Raw genomic sequence first — 17,439 nt, 5'->3', positions numbered from 1 at the left:
CCGTATGTAGCCAGCAGCCAGCGTGAGCGGCCAGCAGCCGCAGTGAGCGGCCGTCCAGAAGCCGGCGACTCATCTGCCTCACCCAGGAAGAGCGAAATGATGGTGCCAACTTGGGCCAGTGAAGCAACATCCTGCACAACTAGACTGAAGAACAAAACGAAAGCAACTTGTCTGTTCCCCTTCCCCCAATTCCCCAGCACTGTTCCCATCCCCCCAATCCCCCCAATTCCCCAATAAAAATCTTTAAAAAAAAATAGAATTCTAGGCACTGATTATTATCTAGTTAACCCTGAAAACAACTCTGTGAGGGACATGATTGTTATTCACATTTTACAGATAAAACAGGCTTAAAGAAATTAACTATTTTGCCAAGTCCCAAACGTCATGGGTGGCAGAGCTGCATCAGAACCAGGCAGTCTGACTCTAGCACTAACTACCTCACCCCCTCCTTCCCATCCACTCAGAACTCCAAGAGGGTAATTACATGGACTAGTGTCAGTTTCCCCAGGCCCAGAGCCACCCTGACCTCATTGAGTCACTTATGAGAATGTCTTTGGTTGACATATAAGCACTAATCAAAAAGAAATCCTTAATATCCTTTAGGAAGTTATTTACTTATTATCACAACTTTTTATTCCTAATGCCAAAAACAAACAGCCATGTTGATGCCATACAGAGGTCTTAAGAGTTAGGTTAAGGTCCCAGATGTCACCACACTCATGTCTTTTTTCCTTTCATAATTAACATATTTTGATAAAAATTTCCATCCTCTGAACACATTCAGCCTTCTTCCTCTCCCAGCTCTAACCTGACAAAATTTGGCTTTATGCCTTAGTGTGAGCTTGAATTTTTTATGAGCTACTTCTCTATTTACTCCTGATCGGTCTTCCTATCAGTTTCTGTGGCCTTCAGCAATTTTTCTGTATTCAATATATCACGTTCTTTTCACCACCTGTTTCAGTATTGCTCTTCTCACTCTTGTTTTTCTTGGAGGCTTCCCATTTCTTTGTTTTGACAACCAAGGCCATTTTTTTTGTTGTTTTTTCAGTGCAGGTTCCATAGAACATTAACGTATGTTAAGTTGTTTACTTCTTTTTTCTTTGAAGACACACCCAACAGTTTACTGGGGAAAATAACTTGCTTCTGATATTATTTCCGGAGTCTTTGTACATTTTTATAATGCAGTGATCCCCTGTTCTCTTTCACTCCACTCAGGAGCTTAATGTGCCTTAAAATATATGTTGGTACGTCTGCTTTCTCACTGAGCAGACAAAAGGCATCTATTTAAATGATGATTCATTCTTTCCTAATCCAACACTAGCTTTGTATTCTTACATTTTTTACATTAAACTTCAGGAAAGTTCAAGTGTGATAACCACAGGAATGATTTATTTCTTCTGAGCACACTGTTGAGTTTGCCTCCCTCTAATAAGGCCACATGCCTTTTCTAACCTAAAGAATAGCTGACATGCTCTGATTTTTTTCAAGTGGGTTCTAGGAGATGCAAGACTTTTTCATACAGATGACCCTCTGAGCCCTTCTCAGAATATCAGTACTTCTTGCATGTCCTCCCATTTCACATGTTCTTCCTTTGGGTTGTCACAGAAAGCAGATGGGTACCTGTGCCTATAAGCCAGGAGATCATAAGTTATCTTAACAATTCCACAAACCAAAGGGGGGAATATATATATATATATATATATATATATATATATATATATATATATATTCACATATAGAAATATTTGAGCAAAAGATTTTAAGCATATACAATATTTCCCATGCTTTGCATATTAAACTGCCACTAGCAATTTTTCACAAAGCTCAGTTTGTAATAATATAACTTAATTTTACTTTAACCTCAGTAAATAGTTATTTGGAGTTTTTATTTTCTTCTTTTCCTTTTTTAAAGCACAGGCCATTATGGTAGATATATTTAGGAGGCATGAATCCTTCTGCGTCAAGACATCTATTGCCACTTTAAACTGTATTATGATTAAGGGGATTACCTGGGACCTCCAGGGCTATTTCAACTCTGTGTAAACATAGTGAGAACATAATTTGGTAGATCTGTTTGTAGGAACTCTACTTCTTGTCAATATTTCACTTCTGTCATAAGAATTAGCCTATCCCAGGCTAGTTAAAAATGTCTACTAGTTAAACAAACTATGATATCCCCACTATGTTTTCATTAAACCACAGAACTAAGCTGAGGCTGGATAGGTGAGCAGAGGTAAAGGCTGTCTGTGACAGAGAAGCCACCAACACCCTTCGGAGGGCTGAACCCTCATGAAGGTATATAACACGCTCTGTTCTGAAAGGAGGAGCCATCTTTAAACTGACAACCTGATCATGTTTTGAAGTTATGAGATTTCCCACAAAAACCAGCTTTCTCCTTGTAGAAGAAATACATAGTGAGTTGGTTTTAAGAGCAAAGACTCAGGAGTCAAAGTGTAGGGGTGTGATTCCCAGGTGTTCCACTTATTAGCTGCTTATTTGGGGCAAGTTACTTATTCTCCCTGGGTCTCCATTATTGTATCTGTATAATGTGGATAATAATGGCATCTACCTATAGAGTTGTTATGATGATTAAGTTAGTTAATATATGTAAAGTTCTTAAAACAGCGATTTAAATACTCAATAAATTTTAGCTATCATTATTAATTATACGTAATATACTCTAGAGGACTAGTTATTGGAATTCAGTGTTATATCCAATAACAGAACTGTTGCCTCATCATTTAGCAGGTGTTAGATCAATATTTGTGATATTAAACTCATTGAAGTGATGACATTTCATAAATACTCTATCATAAAAGTTGATAGGCATAGAATAAAGTTGGCTGCACTTGTCATTCAAATGCAAAGCCTCAGAAAGTGAGGTAAGCATTGCTAAGAGTCACTGTGGCTCAGAAGAACCAGGGCATCAGGAAAGTCTTAGGTTCAGGGGGCCAGAAGAGGTATATCCACCTATGCCAGGCTGAGTATCACCTGTATAGCAGATGTTCTTCCAAGTGACAAGAAAGCATGAGAAAAAACAGCAAATCTCTTAGTCAGCCTCGTGTCATTTAGGGCTTTCCCAGATTAGATCTCTCTGGGTTATTCCAGATCCAAAGATACTCCACAGGTCTATTATAAGTTTGAGTTAAGGAGATCCAGGCAAAGTGAAACCTAGAGATCCCTATGGGTACATTTTTTTCCCAGCCAATAGATCCTCCAGTCCATTTTCTATGTGGAAGTTGACTGCATGATGAGCTTAACCAGTGGTTGAAGCATAATTAGGCATGAAAAATATAGTAACAAAAAATAGCCTTTATATATAAAACCTAAGACAGTCATTGCGCCTCAGGAAACAACAAAGGGAATGACACCAAAGGCAATGTTAACATAGACTTCAGCTATACCAACACTGTTTTACTCCTCAGGAAAGGCAAAAATCCATGAAGGACTGGAAATAAAAATGACCAAACATATAATATGGGTGTTTGTTATATTATTTTTCATACTCACCTAATACTTAAATTTCTCAGACCAAAAAAAGGAAAAAAGAAAAGTAGTCTTTTCATTAAATTGTCTCTCCCACCCCCCCCCCCCCCCCCAAAAAAACCCTCCTGGAACAAATAAGCAATTAGAGCAAGGTTGCAGGGTACCAGGTTAATATACAAAAGTCAGTCGCTTTCCTATGTCAGCAATGAACAAGCAGAATTTTATATTAAAAACACGATACTATTTACATTAGCATCCCCCAAAATGAAATACTTTGGTATAAATATAACAAAATATGTACAAGATCTATATGAGGAAAACTGTAAAAACTCTGATGAAGGAAATCAAAGAATTAAAAAAATGGAGAGATACTCCATATTCATGAACAGGAAGACTTGATGTCAGCTCTTCCCAACTTAAACTTAGATTCAATGCAATCCCAATCTAAATCCCAGCAAATCATTTGTTTGGATACTGATTCTAAAGTTCATATGGAGAGGCAAAAGATCCAGAATAGCCAACACAATAGTGAATAAGAATAGTTAGAGGACTAATACTACCCACATTCAAGACTTATTACTGTTCTTTGACAAAAGAACAAAGGTAATACGATGAAGCAAAGATAGTCTTTTCAACAAATGGTATTGTACCACACGAAAAAACAATTAATCTAGACACAGACTGTAAACACTTCATGAAAATTAACTCAAAATAGATCATAGATTTAAATGTAAAATAGAAAACTAAAAATTCCTAGACGATAACATAAAAAAACTCCTAAATGACCTTGGGAATGTATATGACATTTTAGATAAAACGCCAAAGGCATGACCCATGAAAGAAATAATTGATAAACTCGATTTCATTAAAATTAAAAACTTCTGCCTTGTGAAAAATATCAAGAGAATGAGAAGACAAGTCACAGACCAGGAGACAATATTTGCAAAGACAAGTCTGATAGAGGATTGTCATCCAAAAAATACAAAGAATTCTCAAAACTCAACAATAAGAAAAAAATCTAACTAAAAAGTGGGCCAAAGACCTTAAAAGATAGCTGACCAAAGAAAATATACAGATGGCACACAAGCATATGAAAAGATACTTCACATCATTTGTTATCAGGGAAATGAAAATTAACACAACAATGAGGTATCACTATACACCTACTAGAATGGCCAACATCCAAAACATTAACATCACCAAATGCTGGGATGATGTGGAGCAACAGGAATGCAAAATGGTTCAGCCATTTTGGAAGACAGTTTGGTAATTTCTTACAAAACTAAACATATTCTACTATATGATCCAGCAACTGAGCTTCTTGGTATTTATCCAAAGGAATTAAAAAATGTATGTCCAAACGAAAATCTGGACATAGATATTTATAGCAGTTTTATTCATAATTGCCCAAACCTAGAAGCAACCAAGATGTCCTTTAGTAGGTGAATGGATAAATAAACTGTACTACATCCAGACAATGGGAAATTATTCAGTTCTAAAAAATGAGCTATCAAGACATGAAAAAAAAAGGAGAAAACTTAAATGCATGAAGACCAATAATTGTCAGGAGTTGGGTAGAAGAAGAGAGATGGGATGAATAAGCAGAGCACAGAGGATTTTCGGGGCAGTGAAAATGGTTACATGTCATTATACATTTGTCTAAACCCACAGAATGTACAACACCAAGAATGACCTGATGTAAACTATAAACTGTGAGAGCTATGATGTATCATGTAGGCTCATCATTGGTAACAAACGTACCGTTCTGGTGAGTGATGTTCGGAATAAGGGAGGTTATGCATGTGTGGGGGTAAAGGGTATATGGGAAATCTCTGTACCTTCCTTCCAACTTTGCTGTGAACCTAAAACTTCTCTAAAAAACAAAGTTAAAAAACAAAACAAAAAAATAATGACTTACTAGTGGGACCATGACCACAATGAAATATTGCTTTGGCATGCCTGCTTTCCCCAGATATGCATTAACTTTAAAAAGTCACAATCAAAAGTCCACAAAGCAATATCATCTCAACACACACATGCTCACGCACACAGACAGACACACACACACACACACACACACACACACACACACACACACACACACACTCCATCTTCCAGAAATATCACATAAAAAAGTTTCACCATGCGGCAACACAACTATCCAACATAAAATTCAGCAGACATAACAATCAGGGGCCTAGGAATGCATCTATCACTGAACAGCTAGCTCACTGTCACTTTCGAGAACTTCTGAAAAATGGTATTTAATGACTGCTTACAAATGAAATGTGACACATCCCACCCAGCATTTCACTTAAGGTAAAGAATATCCTTCTACAAAGTACTGAGCTGGGTGCTCTAAACAGAGACATCCTCCATTATCCTCAGTGTAATGATGACATGGCCAAGAGCCAAGCAGAGCATCAGCACTCAACATGTAAAATGGTGGAAAGCCACTTGGGCTCCGCAAGACACAGAGAAAAGAGGAACAGTATAATGCACCCAGGATACTTCCACTTTCACTACAATAGTCCTTTCTAGAAGTTGCTGGTAATTCTTTCCAGGAAACACTGTAAAGGGCTTGACCCTCTACAGCCTGGGGCAGCCTATATAGTAGAGACAAATGGGGGTAGTGGATTCAAATCCTAGATGTTCCACTTTCCAGCTGTGTAAGACTGTGCACAATAAGCAACCGCCCTGAGCCCTACCTTTCACATATGTAAATGTGGTGAGAAGACTTCCTTCCCAAGGACATGGTGACACCATGGTGACACCATGAAGTGAGCTGACCCATGTTTGTCTCCTGGCTTATAATAGGCATTCCATATTGGTTCGCTTTTACCTCCCAATGGGAAAGCGAACGCCTAATTAAACCCAAACTCTCCAGACATTGAAAAGTGCCATCACAGATGTATTGGGCAGGCAGCGGATCTCTCCCAGGCTCCCCTGCAGAACGACGGGACATCTCAGACTGCTGCACAATAATAAGTGCAACTGGGTGCTCATGTTAGGTGCTCGTATTGTACTGGGATCTGTGCTAAACTCTTTACATGCTTCATGTCATGTGTAGCAATTATTACTAATAATTATTTCTATTGTATAGATGGGATAATCACTTAATCCAAGTTTTTACTGCTACTAAATGAGAAATCTCTAATTAAATCCACTTTGTGTGACTCTGGGGTCCATGTACCTAACTAGTGAGCATGCCATTGCTCATCATTATTAAAGGTAAACAAGGGGGGAAAAAATCTAAAATCACATTTGGGGAACATTGTACCAATACAGGCCTTCAAGTCAACATATTTTTTTTTCTTTTGTGGAAACTAAACTCTGTTTCCTATATCCAAGCTCTGAATCTATGTCTCTGATATACAGGCTTGGTCAGAATTTACCTTGGCCAAAGTGAATTCTTGGCAGTTAAGAGCTGCAGCCTGACATTGGACAGCACTTGCTACATCACTTATAAAAACTCAGTCAACATCAGGTTGCAGAGCTCCCAATCAATCATGCCAGAAAAAGATATTTATTTTGCATCTGCTCGTTTTCTTTGCCAAGTAGAAAAGCAGTTATGTGCACCAACACAAATACAACAGTTGCTTGGACACAATACACATAAGAATACACATATTATGTTTTAGCAAACTGAATGCATAATAGGAAGGGATTATCACTTCCATGAAGTTTCCATTAATTTATGTTCTTTGGAAGAAAATCATAAATTGAAAAGGCTTAAATCCTTAACAGGGATGGATAAATAGCATAGTTTCTCCCTATTGTGGGCAAATGTACTTTGAAGGCTTCTGTTAACTCTTCTAAAACATGAGAATTCTTCCCAAAATGACAAAAATGTGTGAAGAAAAATTTATATAAGACATGGTCTTAAAAATCAAAGAAAATACTGAGCATTCACAAATTATGCAGGATTAATTATGGTAAAAATCTCAGAAATACTCTTTCATTCTCAAAAATATAAAAATATCAAATGGTTTGAAATTTTTTAACCTTCACACTTAAATAATATGCCTCATCTGGGTTGATGATCAGACTTTTTGTACATATGAATCTAAAAGATACGCATGCCACCGCACTTGTTGCCCTTCAACTAGAGGAATCGGAGTCCCTTTGTCATCCCTCCCAAGTGTTTCCACGACAGGGCTCCCGACAAGCTTCCCAGCCCCATCTCCTACTATTCATGCCCTGAGCCGCTTGCAGTGACACACACACACACGCCTCATGCCTGGAAAGATGGCCCTGCCTTTCTTCAGCTCGTTGTCTCATCTGTTAAGACTCAGCTCAATCCAAACTTCCCTGCCTGGCGGAGATATCCCATCCTGTGTGTCCCATAATTCAGTGTACATACACCTGTCATTGTACTTGCCCCCCTTAGTGACATTATCTTTTTATGTATATGACTTTGCCACTGGGATGTAAACTAATCCATGCTGGGCCAATCAGAGTTTCCTTTGTGAGAATCTGGAGGGAGGACATAGTTCATCTCTTAAAGAGATTTGAAATGAGAGGCTATGTGAAGCTAGAATTGAGGTGGCCCTGAACTCACCAAATTAAGAAAAGTCAGTCTTTATTTATTTTTTTTCATACTGAAAGGATCATTTCATGAACTATTAAAAGAATGATATATATTTTATTAAAAATTTTAAAACATATTCATTACTATTTTCCCTCTGTAAAACAAATTAAATAAGGATCTTAAAAGTTGATAACAATGAATTCAATTTTTCCTGATGAAAAGTCAGTCTTTAAAAAGAGAAAAAAATGAAAACAAAATGGATTTTTAAAAAAAGCAAAAGAGAGACCACAAAGTCCTAAAGAGGCAAAATGATAAACGTTTTGACTTTGCCAGTTCCTGTGTCCAGAACCCAGGCTCAATACCCATGCTGGGGATCTGTTAGAATCTAGTGTATCCTTCTAATAAATACCCCAATTTGTTTAAACAACTTCTTAAAAAGTTTTGTTCTTTGCCAGAAATGATCCCTAAGACATATGTATATAGTAAGTGTTTAATAAATGTTTATTAATCAAAGGAATCAATAAACTGTGAAGAGTCAAGAGCAGTCAGTTTGCAAAGGCACAGCTTTAATTAAATCTATGATGGCTGAAGGAAAATATGTATGAGGGAAAAGTTAATCTTTTTTTTTAATATTGACATTTCCAATCAATACATTTGACGTCACTTCCAAAGACTTGGGCAGTCAAGAATCCAGGACTGAAAAGAAAAAGAAAAAATAACAAAATGCACATTAGTCTGTTTAGTCCCTATGAAAGCCTCTCATTTTGGTATCTTGTTTTAGGGTCCACCTCCAACTGCCGCACTACTTCCAACTACATACATGTCAATGGAGGATAGTAATTAGAAGAGAAAAAAAAAAAAGGTGAAAGCACAGTTTCATAAAATCTTGACCAAAATAGACTTTATAAAGAGTATGAAATGGCACGATCCTGTCTCCCTTCCATCCTTTCGTGGATACAGAAAACAGAAATCCAGGGAAGTAAAATAACTGGCCCAAGGACCACAGCAAATCAGAATCCCAATTGAACCCAGTGTTCCCACCAACCAGATCATGGCTTCTCACACTACCCGGCGCTGCCTCTTGTTTCTTTACATTCCCACAACCCAGGGAACAGCTCCTCTTTCAAAAATAAATAAATGAATAAAAAGCAACACTACATTGCCCAGATTTTTATACACAGCAATGAGGGACACTGATGAGAGTTTTAATGGTCACGACCTCGTGTTCTCTTGATCATCAACTGTTATCATACTTGTATTTTCTGCTGAAAAATATCTGGAGATTGCCACCCAATCCTGACTTATCGGAAAGGTATACCTCTCCGTGTGGCTGTCAATTATGGGCTGCAAAGAAGAGAAAAACAACCTGCATTGAGGATATATGCAGTCTCTCACTGACTTTGCATGAAAACCAAAAGTACAGTTTTATAATTAAATAGATAATTCTTTTTAATCAAAACTTTTTTTTCATCATAAATGCAGTATGGATCATAAATCCTTTCATAAGGTCACATTCCTTTCAAAGTCACAAAGAAAAATTACTTAAGGGAGCCAAATGCAAAGGACAAAAAAAAAATCTATGATAAAGACGAAACTGTCAGGAACTAAAAGCTCTATCACTCAAAAGCAGAAATGTATTGGTTTTTCATTAGGTACTGAGGGCATGTCTAGCTCTTAACATAAGACACAAACATTATCCTGTCCCTCCGTCCAACTCTGTCTGGTTTTGGGGGTTTGGTTGTTTTACTGTTTTCCAAATTATGTGATATTAATTCCCTCCATCCACTAAAAAATCCATACCTCTGCTCCCTTGAAAGACTTTACCAATATTCTTGGAAGTTAAGTCATTAAGAGCAAATCTTTAATGTCAGGCTTCTCATGGAGACTGCTGCTTAGGGTGCTTTCAAAATCAATATGCATTTTCTAGATTATAAAGTAATACAGACCATGGGTTAGATAATATGAATAGCATTAAATATTAATAAATCTGTAACATCTCCCTATATGGTTATAAGGTCATCTATCTACAAAACTAGTAAGTTAAGTTTTTCTTTGATTTTCAAGCTAATAATTTATTAAAGTAATGTTTTATTCAATAGTAATTCTAAATACAGCAACAATTTTTAATTAAAAAAGTCAACTCTTATTCCCAAAAACTAAGCATATCGTTTGACACAACTTATAATGAGGATGGCATTCATCACTTAAGAAAAAGTGTTAACACAGGCATTCTATTATCTTCTAAACCTCGCTGAAATTTCCATGATTGCTACAAGAATGTTTTGCTTTTACAATCATTTCCCTGTAAAATATTGTAAGCTTGTGAAAAGAGAGAAAATAACTAAATATCGTAAGTCAAATCAAGACTATACCACTTTCATAAATACAGCGAAGAAACAGTGAATGGTATAAAAAGATTTCTAAACAATAATTCTTCCATGTTGCCTTTGGCACAAAATAAGCATGATGGTGGGGGAAGCTAAATCCTAGCACTACCATTTATAAAATGCCACAATTAAAAGCTATATTAAGCTGTTTTCATGTAGTAACTCATTTATTCCTCAGAATAGCTCATGGAGTAGACACTAGTTTTACTACCATCTACACATGAGGAAACAGAGTCACAAAGAATTGAAATAATTTGCCAAAGATCATACATACCTGATAAGCAATGGAGCAGAATCAGGAGCCAGGCAGTCTGGTATGAGTTCATGCTCTTTACCACTATATAAATGTATACCTCATAGGTGTTCTTAAGGATTAAAATTGGAAACTGTATGAAGAACCTATCACATGATTCCTGGCATTGGTAAGTGCCCACTCCATGGGAGCTACCGAAGTATCCAAAATGTTGATTATTGATGCACATTCCTGGTGATTGCTTCTGAATTATAAGAGAATTGTCAAATCACTTGTATTTCCACAGTTCTCTTTTCCTTCTGCTGGACAAAAAGGTCCCTCCACACTCTTCTTGAATTAAAAAATTTTTTTTCAAGCATATATATTTTCAAGATTCAATCACAAAACATAGTACCAGATCAAAATGTATGGCGGACAATTTTCAGAGCAACAAACTGGAAATCCCACCAAATTATCTGAAACCACCAGGATCTATTTATTGCCTGCTGTAGAATAATATTCTCATGAAAGGATTATTTATATATACCCTGAGTGTTTACAATGTTAAGATGACCTGATACTGCTTTTATTACAATCACTCCACAACCTCTCAGCATGCTATATGAAAAAAGAGAAACAGAAAAAAAAATTAATCTGGATCACAGTAGCATTAACTAAAAGAACAAATAAATCAGCAGCAAATGCCCTGAAACACCCAAAGAGCCCTAACTGTGTTCATCAAAAGAAGAGAGAAATGCTTGGTGGTCTTGAAGTCACCCAGCCTCTTAACCGCATAGAACAGAGGTTGAGTATTCCAGATGGTGACTGTTAAGCTGATGAAAAAGCATGGGTCTGGACCCTCTTCCAAGGAACCTACTCTAGCAGTGATAAAATTGCATGGCAACAAGCAATGTCTATATCCTGATAGTTTTCTCTTTCAACATATATCCCTGTGCATCCGGTTGGAAAGCAGATGCCTAAGCTTGATTGCTCTACACTGAGAAAGGAAAGAACTTATCATCCACTGACTGAAATTCACAGGGGACCAAAGGTTGCCAAGAACTGGTACCCAATCAAGACTAAGCAGAATGAACCAAGGGCTGTCAGCAGTTAGGAACTCTACCAACTGCTATCCATAAATTAAAAGAAATTTTTGCCTCCTAAGCATGTGATTTATTTGGAAGAAGCTTTTAGTGCTAAATTCTGAAAGAAGCCAAGGAACACTGTATTGAAATGATCCATTTTAGTGCTGAGTTCAGTTCAAGAACCAAAGCAGGTTTCAGTTAGCTTTCAGATGAACTCATCAAGGTAACTCTTGCTTTACCACATACTCTGGTCAGTGAAGACCAAAATACTCGTATTTATATGCCTCCCTGAGTCTCTTGACTTTAATTACCTCACACTTTCGCTTCACTGCCAAACTGGTTCAGGAGAAATAACATCACTCTCAACTAATGCTTAGAAAATAGTTAAAGGGGGGGGAAAAAGCCCTCTTATTCTTCATCCACAAAAGGGAATACTTTTCTGGTAACCTCTGTATTTGAGAAAAGCTACTATAAATGAAGCTGGGACCTAGCTTGGGTAAATCAACCCACCAAAGAACATTAAAGGCACATTAATGACACTATTCCAATAAACACAGTTCATAATTAAAAATCCTGGTAACTCTGACACAGTTGAGCTTTGAAAATAACTCTTAATTTAATTTAAGGTGGTTTGTGTTCTTAACATGGATTCATCATTGAAATTTACACTTGCATTAAATTTTAAGTAGCATACAGGATTTATTAATATGAACTCAGAAACTTCACTTTTAACTGTTGGATACATTTTCTGTACAGACTTATGTTAACTCTACAACTTTTCTCTTTGGTCACTTCACTCTTGAAAGCAGCATCTAAGTGAGATTAAAAATAGTTCTTCTGAGCTCAGTCAACGGGAAAGGTATATAAAATAGTGGTGGTGGGGGTAGACATAAGAGAACCTAGGTATTCATCAGTAATACAGGCTTTCCACGCAGATCTTTTTCTGTCACTTGAAAATCTCACTTCACTAGCTTACTTTCTCTCAGTGCAGATATGAGATTGTTAGTAATGATCTGAAACACATTTGCCTTACTCATAGGATCACATGTGTGGAACAAAAGTTCAAAATCCCGCCTCAGGAGTTTAATCTCCACAGTACTTCTTATTTGGGGAAAAGGAGTGTAATGCAAGGTCTAGAGAAATTAAGCATTAAAGCGACACTTAAAAGATCAGTTACCCATTCCATCAGTGAAGCTCATAATATTTAAATGCCTCCCTAAGTCCCCCAACTTTAATTACCTCATAAGTTCCCTTTAGTGCCAAACTATTCTCTAATACTAAACCTGTCTTAGTTTCTTGATTTGCATGCCTATTTACACGGTATTTACAAGAAAAACTTTTAAAACCCAGTGAAAAATCTAACCACTGTTTCACCCACAAAGATAGAAAATGAGCCCATTTTCAGAAAAATTACCATGATCATCATCCAGTTAAGTTCCATGAGGGCAGGGCTTTGTTTACTTCACTGCCAAAAATGGTGTCTGGGACACAATAGGTGCTCAGTAAATTTTGTTAAATGAATGATCTATGACAGACCCTGCAGGGTAGCAGAAAAAAGAGGAAATGAGCTAGAATCTGAGGCAAGAACTGTTTTCAATGTTTCTTGTAATCACTGCTAGCTATTTAAATATGAAATCAATCAAAGATATATATATATATGAAAAGTGACTATACTATATAGGCATATCTATATACATATATATGAGTTCTGAAGATAAGATTTCATGTAGAATTCTTTGAGCTTTCTAATATGAAAGAAAAAGTGTGTCCATGTGTGAATTTGATGTAATGAAGAGGGCAGGGGGAAGGAATGCTTACATACGAAACATTTCTCATTTCACATGAAGTGAGTAAAAGGTAGTAGCAACTGAAATTTCATCTAATTCCTGAACACGTATACCCTAAGTCCTAGGTTTTTCACAGCACTTTCGACCTATAAGCCAATCACTAAGTCACCCTGAAAAAGCAGGTAACAAAATAAATGACTTGCAGTACAATTTTTCCTTGGGTTGGGATTTTCCCATGTTTGGTAATTTCTAAAAACATTTTACCTGATGGTATTTAGCCAATTTTTTTGTCATGCATGCAATGCAAATACACGCTAGCTAAACGGTCTTGAAGTTCAACAACAACAACAAAAAAAAACCCAAAAGAAAATTCCACACTAACTCATTCCCTGCTGATAGGTTCACCATCTTCATGATGCACCCTGGTGTTCAGAAACGTGCACTGGAATAATAATATTCATCATACTGAACTACTGCTAACGATGCTGCTGGCTGTCATGCGCTGAATGGCCACTGTGTACCAGGCACCTAGTACGTGCTTATTAACATCCTACAGCTTTCAGTCCTGCCAACAGTCTGAGTAAGGGGCTACTATTACTTCTCCCTTTTGGAGATGAGAAAACTGAGGCCCCCAGAGGTAAAATAACTTGTCCAAGATCAAGTGAGCGAAGGAGCCATGATTTGAACGCTGCCTGCAGAGGTCTTGAGAACTAAGATAACATTGCCTCTTTGAACTTTGATTTGCTTTACCTGACCACCTTTTAACAAAAGTACAGGCATAGTTTTCAAAAATAATTCTAATATTTATCATGTTTATACTCAAATTTATGACACATTTCCTTTCCAAAACGGGAAAATATATGATGACTTTCCTCTCCACGGAGGGATAATGGTCCTTCCTGCCCGCAAAACGGTTAACTTAGTGAGACTCTGACCCAGTTCTAGCTGCGCTGTGTACTGCTCTCTAGGCATCACTGCATTGTTCTTTTTAAACTAGCCTGGTGCCCGAGGTTAAAAAATGACAAAACAGAACCTAGAAAAGCATATCATCTAATTAAATGTATTGGTGCCAACACCCGATATCAAAGCAAGTCAAGAGGTGCCTCGTTTGTGGGCTCAAGGATGGCTGCAAGAATCTGTTGACCCCTAAGAGTTCAACAGGGAGGCCAGTTCCAGAGAGAATGATACAAGCACTGTCTCATCCCCAAAGCTAAGTCCTCTCCCAGGACTCTGGACTTTAGAGCCTGGCAAATGGGCACAGCACAGGTTTAGGGATCAAACAGCTTGAGTTCCAATCCTTCTCACCTTCCCACTTGCTAGGTATGTAAATGTGGACAAAGGCTTTTTAACCTCTAAGATCTTCCATTTCCTCCTGGTAATGGGAACTATATCTACTCTAAAAGGACATTGTGATGGCTGCATGGGATAAAGTATGGGAAGGCCTAGCCCACTTGCTGGTACACAGCAGATAGGTAACAGATATAAAATCGTCTTCCCCCTCCTGAAAGGCCTGCATTGCTGTGTGGGAACTGACTCACACTGGGTTGCAAAAGATGACTATTAAGTTTTCAGAAATTTTGCAGGCTGGTTGTTAAATACAGCCATTATTTAAAAAATTAATTATATAAGTTTAAAATTAATCATGTCAAAAACAAAGGTGATAAATACTCAAAGCTCATCATTTCCTAGTTAGTTTACTTCACTTAACTGTTACCTATGCTCTTGAGGGTATTTATGTCTATTGTGTATTAGGCAGTGGAAATACTGCATAACGGTAGGCTACGGCACTTCTCTCCCTCTCCACGGTCAGTAGTGACATCACATTTGTAGCTTGAAATCAGCCACGGTAAAAGTATTTACAAAAATTGGCAAACACTACAACCCAGGATTCCTTTTTTGGAAGCCAGTTATTAAACATTTACCACCATACCACTGGTATTCATATTTGCTCTTATCCCTTTCTGCTCCAGCACCTCTCATCTCTACTCTCTACAAGTTATCTACATATATACACACATCCATCAAATTTAAAATAAAAATGAAAACAAAATCCTAACACTCCCCAGTTAACACCCTTTTTCCCCATTCATTATCCAATTTACTGAAAATGTTCTATCTATGCTTAATTCCAACACTTTCTTACCATCCTATCATTAATTTATTCATGTCACAAATATTTGAGCAACTGCTATTAGCCAGACACTCTGAGAGGAATTGGGGGTACAAATGTGAGCAAAAACTGACACGGCCCCTGCCCTCATGGGACTCAGTCACACTGCAGCCTGACTTCTGTCCCACCTTAAAAATCCACAATGCTCTATCAATGCCCTTTTTTTTTCCTCCTCCTCCTTTGCCTCCTGAAAAACAATTTACGATTTCTCCAAATGTTTTGTCTTCTTTTCTTTGATGGCCCTCTACAAAAAGTCAAGATTCTCTCAATGTTTTGACTGTTTCCCTCTTTCTTCCTCAGGAATTTCATGCATTACTGTGTTTTTATCCTCCTCCCAACCCTCAGAAAACCTGTTTTCCCTCACCTTTCCATCTCAGTAGCTGATGCCACCATCCACTCAGCTGTTGAAGCCAGAATCCCCAAAACACGTGTTTCCTTCCTTCCCCTCAGCTCCCAAACATGAGCAAGCCCTGTTGAATCGGTATCCAAAAGATATCCCAAATATACCACATCCCTTTCTCCCAGTCTCCATCACTCTCAGCCAAGACCCTTTCTTTTTCCTCAGTTTGAATAAAAGCCTCCTAGCCCATCTCCCTGCTGTACTTTTACCCCTCAACATCATGTACCACAAAGAAGGCAGAGTGAACATTTTAATGTAATCATTTCTCTCCACAATAAAAGAAAGAAGAAGGAAAGAGAAAAAAAGAGAAACCTCCCAAATCCCCCCGTTCCACTCAGAATAAAAACAAAACTTGCTTGTATGGCTAACATAGCCCTTCATTACCTGGGCCCTGCCCACCCCCTGACCTCACGCCTTCCAATCCCCACTTGCTCACTTCCAGACCCCAAGTCTGGAACCCTCTGCCCAGATCTTTACTGATGGTTGCAGAGCTAGTTCTTCCTTTCATTCAGGAGGATTCACGAGGCCCTCCCTGAGCAGCCAATGCAGATTTGCCCTGACCAGACGGCTCTATCACTCTCTATGACATGGTCCATTCATGATTGGTGATGCAGTGTCTGTCTTCCTCTCCTAGAAAGGAAGCTATAGAAGAGCAAAGACCTTGTGTTTCTTACTCACCAGGATGTCTCTAGTACCTAGAATAGTGCCTGGCACATGGTCGACACTCAATGAATATTTGTTGATGACTGAATGAATGGAGCAAGATTTAAAAAACAAAACCAAGAAAAGGTGGGAATAATGGAAAACACAGACCCTGAAAAGAGGGAGTTTTCTGGAACTGCACAGAAAAATAAGACAGCAATCTGAAGTGGTAAAGTGCTAAGAGTATGAATCGAATTTCCATCTTTATTAAATTCTGACTTGCCCATGGCTTGAGCTGTTTTAGAGGCAACCTAATTTAGTGAAAAACCTGTTCTGATAAATCTATGTTAATTTTCATGGCTAGGTCAAAATATTAAAAAAAGAAAGAAAGAAAAAAGAAAACTCCATGCTTTAAACAAGATTTCCTTGCATCCTAATAAACACTGCTGAGAGGCAGAGTCCCCTGGGCTTCCTCCCATAGTTGTGCTTTAATAAATTCCTGTCTCACACACAGAGCAGAGAGAGCGTGGGGGGAGGTAGGCCACTCTCCTCCACAAGAAAACCAAGGGCGTCAGTTATCCAGTACAAGGTTCTTCCACGAGGGAAGCAAGAAAATGTTTGCTCTTCTTAACTGAGGCTTCACAGGCCCACACCTCACCCCACTTCCAAATAACAGCAGATAGCAGGGCTTCTTCCAGCCACTCCTTTCTTATTTAATC

The 17,439-nt window shown here is 37.9% G+C and overlaps 1 protein-coding gene across 1 annotated transcript in view; it reads right to left on the bottom strand.

The window, feature by feature from the left end:
* The window catches only part of TMTC1 (transmembrane O-mannosyltransferase targeting cadherins 1), a 268,764-nt gene that overhangs the window by 213,303 nt on the left and 38,022 nt on the right, over positions 1 to 17,439 (bottom strand). The gene's annotated exons all lie outside the window — the stretch shown is intronic.

Source organism: Hipposideros armiger, unplaced genomic scaffold, assembly GCF_001890085.2.
Source record: "Hipposideros armiger isolate ML-2016 unplaced genomic scaffold, ASM189008v1 scaffold_546, whole genome shotgun sequence".
NCBI lineage: Eukaryota > Metazoa > Chordata > Mammalia > Chiroptera > Hipposideridae > Hipposideros > Hipposideros armiger.
This window is presented reverse-complemented; position numbering and strand designations above follow the sequence as displayed.